The sequence below is a fragment of the Musa acuminata genome, chromosome BXJ2-9, assembly GCF_036884655.1.
Source record: "Musa acuminata AAA Group cultivar baxijiao chromosome BXJ2-9, Cavendish_Baxijiao_AAA, whole genome shotgun sequence".
Taxonomy (NCBI): domain Eukaryota; kingdom Viridiplantae; phylum Streptophyta; class Magnoliopsida; order Zingiberales; family Musaceae; genus Musa; species Musa acuminata.
Window position 1 is genome coordinate 47,462,286 of NC_088346.1, and position 7,226 is coordinate 47,469,511.

A 7,226-nucleotide genomic window follows, 5' to 3' on the forward strand; every position below is an offset into this window, starting at 1 on the left:
TCTTGTTTACTATGACTTTTATGGTTTAAATGTTGTGAAGTTTTATAGGCTTTCATCCTATTGTATGCAAATTGCCTTATTGCCATCTTCACCATTTTGGTTTTTGTATGAAATTTGTCTTTCTATTTGGATGACTCTTCAGTTATATGTATCATGTTGTCTTCTAAGATGTCCTACCTTTCTCTGAAAGAAAACACCAAATAACACACAATCGTGTTTCACATTTGTACTTTATACTCACTAGAGAACAATGGATTTATGTCTCAATCCACACTCCTTGAGACATGACTAGGTGATAATGCTTACACTTAAAGAGGAAATAAGGGAGTATAAGATCAAGAAGTTAATATAAGCAAATATGTTTAGTTATTGTGCCTGCTGTCTCACTTTTACAACATAGGAACTTTTAATTGAAGGCTTTGTTGAAGATGACTTGTTTCTCTTAAATACATCCAAATGAAATAAGAGTTTGACATGCAGACCTTTTGTAAGTAGATCAAACCAATTCAAAAAACATTGAATTTTAGTCAAAGGTGTGCAACATGGTTAAATTTTCCGCTGCTTTCAAATGATTATAGGTAAGAAATTAATATTTTTTTACGTTCCACTAGAATTCTTTGTTTCTTTTGCATTATATGAGACACGATGGAATGAACCACCACATAGAGAAATATACATGTTCTTAACCCCTTTTGGTTCATTTTTTCCGATGTACAAATTCAATATTCTACTTCTCCAAACTTGATGCCTTTAACTTGATATTTGACAGCACATTCATATATAGACATGATTGTGCTAGAAGAGTTTCAGTAAAACTTGATAAAATTTTATAGAAGAGATCAAATCGATTTTGGTAGTTTGACGAAAAATGTTTTTCGTTTGATTTTAATGGCAAGAGAAGAATTCATGTAGACAGCTCAAAATAGTTGGGACCTTATGACATCTAACCCAGGTTTGCCATACCGCTTGGTATGGGTGGTGTGTATCGGTCTAACAGTGGATCAGTATGGGCGGTACTTCGGTATGCCCTCATGTACCATGTATCGGTATGCTCGGTACGGATCATACTGATAACTGGTCGGTACATCGATACGGACCGGTAAGGTAAACCATGCTTCTAACGTTTTAAAGTCAATTGTATTTGAGGCCTACTTGGGTGTGAGAGTAATGCTTACCTCGGATCAAATTTTTGTTGATTGAAGTTTTTAATCATGTTAAGAACTGTTCCACGGAGAGGATCCCAACTATTCATTGATAAAATGTAAGCCACAAATTCTTGTTTACACTAGTTTATCTCCAAGGAATATTTCTCTGCTTTTCTCTGCTTTCCTGGAGACCTAGGAATGGATTTAGCATCAGACCCACACTGGTTGATGGCAGGACCATATGGGTTAATGTTGATGCACCAATGTGTGGTACACCAGGATGTACCATGGTACTGGTCTGCTGGGGGATGTTGGAAGAAAGAAGGGAGAAAGAAAGAAGGAAAAAAGAGGAAGAAGGAGAAGATAGTGGTGGAGGAGAAGTATAAATATTGGATATGAGGCGGTTGGTGGTTGACAGGCCACGGACGCGCAGCAGCACAGGGAGGAAGAATGCACGGCGGCTGTTGCGTGACAGTGTAAAGAGGGAGAAAGGGCTCATGACTGCTTGCAAGCCCTAAAACATCTGGTTTGGGTCGGAAAAACTGAGCCCTAAGCATCCATGGTTTGGTTCAGGTCCTTTAAAAAGGAAAAACCCAGACCTAACATCTTAAAAAAAAAAGAAAAGAAAAAACTGGGTCGAACCGCCTGAGATGGACTGGTAAATTGAATTCTTTGCTTTTGACCATGTTTGGCAGATTGGTTGATCTCGACTTGCTCCTGCCAGTTGATGGATACTTGCTATTCCAAAATCCTTTTAGGCTATTTCCTCATTCCTGGTGGAGTTGTGCATTCGTTAAATGCATTGATTCAGTGACTGATTGGAGAGATAAAAAGAAGAGAAAAAGCATAAAAAAAGAGAGGGAAGTTACAGGCGGTACCAGAATTTGGCTGGCTTTAATTAGAAAAAGAAGTTGCATGTTTACCTGCTTGAACTTTCTATCGAGTTCTTTTTATTTGAAGCAAGTGGCAAGTTGAAGCAATGTGTAGAACTTTGAAAGACAGCTAATTGTTGATTGGTATCATCAGTAGATCCAAAGCATTAGTCAAACCTTCTAAAAGTCTGGCAGGTACATCAACATGGAAATTTCATACAGGATAACGAAGAACAATGTTATTTTCCCTTCAACTACATTATTACATACTTATAAAGCATCCATGAGTGAATCTATCTTTTTCACTATATACTTGCATAGCATCTCATTAGACTTGTTGTTTGAGGTGATTTTCCTCTTAACAAATATGAAATATCTTGGTTGCTTGATGTTTGGATTTTTAATTTTTTCATATGAACGGATTTATCATGAGTTATTAATCATTTGTCTGCTCTCATGAACAAAACATAACTCACAAATTAAGTCGAATGACCATCCATTAAGGTCCTATAATATTATTATTACTGGCATCTAATCATTCTTTCTTTGATTCCAGAATGGTCAATCTTTTCTCATTTGATCTTTTACCCACTCTACTAGCTTCTCTTAAATTGCGAATATATTCAAAGTTACTTTCATTTCAGTTTGTGAATTGCAAGACAAAAAAGAAATATCAAAATTATGAGCTAGGATGGAGATAGTATTAAGTCATAAAACTGTACATATTTTTCATATAATGCAGCCTATATGAATTCAAATTTCTTATATTCTTATCATACATTAATATTTGTTCTTGTCAATATTTGTGAATTACAAAATAAAAAAAAAACTATTATGCAGGAGAATGGTTAACTTTTCTTTCTTGTTTTGATTCTGAATATGTTAAATGTTTTTGGCAACACTATCATTCAATGTTGTGGTGATATTATTGATAGAAACTCTTCTTCATTTGGTCGGATCAGAACTGGTCCCAAATGGTTTCTTGTCCCTGATTGAATCGAACAGAAAATTTCATGTATGCTTTATGTATTATGTTCATATAGATTCAATTATATCATTTCGTTAGTTTCATTAGTCGCTGTTCTTGATTATCTGCTAACAGAAAGTTATGTGGTTTTGGGATTAAAGTTATGTTTTACGTTTGATAGTCTGTTCGAGATTGTGCTGGAGATATTGAATTGATTCATCTTATCTTTGTTAAATAAGTTATATGGCGTTTTATTCTATGGTGTGTCTTATCCTGTCTTATCCTGGCAAAATGAAGCTTGTTTTAATAGACTATTGCCAGACGATATTATTATTTAGTTTCTTGTTGATCCACGTTTGAAACTTTTTAAGTTTGAAAAGGAAAAGAATTCAATTTTATGATTTACAATTTGAATCTAGTTTAAACTTTTCTTTGATCCATATTATGGCCACAATCATGATTTCGATTGTGAATCTGCAAAATCATGTTGAAAGGGGGTAGGAGTAGTGGATATTGCAAAGCAGGCCAACTTTTATAGGACGTGAGTAAAGAATGGGAGAAGTTTGTTTATTTTTACTCTTAGGATAACTCTGATTGGAGTATTGGAGGAGTCGAGTATGTTTTTAATGCCTGCCAAGAAGGGACGAGAGAGAATTCATGGCTGGATAAAGGATGAATAGGGACAACAACGCTTACTACTGCTTTATAGAGACAAAAGAACTTCGTATTGTTTTAAGCAAGGTTCGTTGTACCGTACCGAACGATATACTCTGGTGTATCGAATATTTTTTTATTTTTTTATACTGTAGTAGTGCTACAGTATAGTACTGTAGCATTATAGTAGTACCGGGCGGTTCGCGTATCGGTAACCTGTCGGACCGGTATATACTGTCCGATACGGGCGGTATGCTTCGGTACGACAAACCTTAGTTTTAAGTAATCTCGAAAAATAAAACAGTGTTCTCGAGGACTACACTTGGTATGATTCCTGACTACTCTTCGCATTATTTGTGCAGAACTAAATAGTGGCACCAAATCTTCTACGAAACGAGGAAACGCTTCCTAGGGAGCGGTACTTTTGCCTTGTGTCATGTAAGCCCTGTATTCTATTGTAGAGTTCATTTTCCATGTGGGTCGAGTAAACGGTGTTGGTTGCTTGTTAAATTGGTATTCCTTTGATCTTTAAAGAAAGCCATATCCAAGTAATGACAAATAAAAGAGATGCAGATTGGTATTGGTATTCTCTTGATCCGTAAAGAAAGTTGATTGGGAATATATTGTATGTCAATCATCGATCGTCTTTAGGTCATTTTTCATCTGATTGCTCATGTCGATAGGAGTTTAAAGTAGACAATTTGGGACAGTTGAGAATGATTAGAGATTGTCTTCTCATATAATATTTTACGGAATATTCTCTCTCTTTGAGATCAGGTATAAAAACTAGTATTCAATACAAGGTGAAGAGGCCGACTTTTTTATGACTACTCGTGCTTGTACTCTAGGATTTCGAGTTACTAACTGGGGTATTAGCAGGATCAGGTCGGGAAATTTTTTTTAACCTCGATCTTAATGTAGGTGATACCTTGGGAGTGCTACGTTTCTACCTCGAAGCAACCTTGGGTAACCTTGTGCATATGAGTTTGGATTACGTTGGGTTGACCAAGATGTATGATATTTTCGCTCATTATATTGACAATTGACATTAGAAGGAGGGCCCGATGTTGCAAGAACGCTCACCAACCAACCCTCTCAATGAACGCTTGAGCGATGAGGCTTTGCCAAATCCATAGTATTTTCGCTCAAAGGGGGGCAATAGTCACTCTTTCTGCATGTTGATGCATCCACCTTAGCTTAAACTTCCATGTGATAGTGGCGTTTGTTCAACGACTCAGGCCTTTCACTCTTGGGGTTGACCTCGAGCCACTTGCTTGACCTTTTTAAGGTGTTCTTGAACCTCACCTAGCGTGTTTAGACACTAACAAGCATGATACAAGTCGTCGCTCCACTTTTGCCATAGCTAGCCCAACAAATGATGCCACTAGCTTAGCTATGGTCAAAACGTCAATCGCCAACAACACCAATTCTCGTAGGGGTCCTTCCACTCGATGTGATGCCAACATCCCAAGAGCGCCCGAGGCCCATGGAATCACCGGCTCCGAGGGCACATCGCTCCTCAACTATAGAGTTCAGTGGACTATATCTCCATTGTACCCCACTTGAATTCGAGACCCAATCGGTAGATTTGATGGAGGATTCCCTATGAATTTAGCTACGACAAATGGATTGACGTTTGGAGGAGATACGATGAGAATTTCAACAATTTAGAAGGGAACGACAAGTTGAACCCACATTGGGTTGGTTGCTATTCACCTAGGAAATCTAGGAGGAATTGATCTCTGCAAACTTCTGCCTCCCATCATTGGAGGCATTTGATGGTAGTGCTGACCCATTGGAGCACATTGTCGCTTTCCGCGCTCAAATGTCATTGTATAGCACTTCAGATGCCTTGATGTGCCGTGCGTTCCCGATCACATTAAGAGGCTTGGCACGAGAATGGCACGCCCGTCTAAAGTCACTCTTTATTAGTTCTTTTGCTTAGCTCACAAGGGAATTCAAGTTTCACTTTCCTCAAGAACGTGCTCCCGAGGCTATCGACAACAACGTAACTCAGACTTAGGGTAAAATATGCTTGTGGTGTGTGACTAGGAAAAACTCGACCCATGTGAGGAGAAATCCACCACGATAGAGGCATAGGACAAAATGTGCTCGAGGCGTGAGTCGAAAAAAATTAACCCACGTGAGGAGAAACTTACCATGATGGGGAGTATAGGGCAAAATGTGCCTGAGGTGCATGAGTGGGGAAAATCCGACCCGCATGAAGAGAAACTCACCACGGCCTGAGCACACGACAAAATATGGGCAAGGTGCGTGAGTCGAAAAAACTCGACCTACATAAGGAGAAATATGTCACAGTAATGATATAGGGTAAAATGTGCTTGAGACATGAGTTGGGAAAACCTGATTCACATTAAGAGAAATCTACCATGATAAAGGTACAGGGCAAAATGTGCTTGAGGCATGTGTCGCGAAAATCTAACTCGCGTTAGGAGAAATCTACTACGCCAAAAGCGTAAGACAAAATGTGCCTGGGGCATATGAGTTGGGAAAACCTGACCAGTATGCGGAGAAATCCGCTATAATGGAGGCATATGTCAAAATATGCCTGAGGCGCGTGAGTTGAGAAAACCCGACCCTTGTGAGGAGAAATTCATCACGACGGAGCCACAAGGTAAAATGTACCAAAGACACGTGAGTTGGGAAAATCTAACCCACATGAGTAGAAACTCATTATAGTTGGGGCGTAAGGCAAAATATGCCTGAGGTGCGTGAGTCGGAAAAACTCGACCTACATGAGGAGAAATCCGCAACGTCAAAAGCATAAAGGCAAAATGTGCCCGAGGTACAAGTGTCGAAAAATACAACCCGCATGAGAAGAAACTCGTCATGACGAAGACAGAAGGCAAAATGTGCTCGACGCACGTGAGTCGTGAAAACCTGACCCGCATGAGTAGAAATCCACAACGACGAAGGCACAAGACAAAATATACATGAGGTGCATATCAAAAAAATTTGACTCACGCGAGAAGAAATCCTTCACGGCAAATGTGTTAGGCAAAATATGCCCGAGGCACATGTTAGGAAAGCCCAACTTGCATGAAAAGAAACCCACCACGAGGGGCACAAGGCAAAATATGCCCGAGATGTATGAGTCAGGAAAACTCGACTCTCGACTCGCATGAGGAGAAATCTACCACGACAAAGACACAAGACAAAATATACCTAAGGTGTATGATTCGAAAAAATCCAACCCACGTGAGGAGAACTCCGTTACAACGAAGATGCAAGTCAAAATATGCTTGAGGCATATAGTTGAAAAAACTTAACCCATGCAAAGAAAAATCCACCGCAATGGATGCATAGTGCAAAACATACCTGAGGTGTGAGTAAGGAAAACTCGACTCTTGTGAAGAAAAATCTGTCATGGCGGAGACACATGACAAAATATGCCAAAAGCGTGAGTCAAGAAAATCCGACCCATATGAGGAGATCCCATACGTCCTCATGTCACATGAACTAAACGTGGCACTTCGAACCCCTTTCATAAGAGCCCTGAAGCACATGCCTTGGGAGGGGGTGATATATGATAAAAAATATACTGTCAACTAATCATCATCTAATACG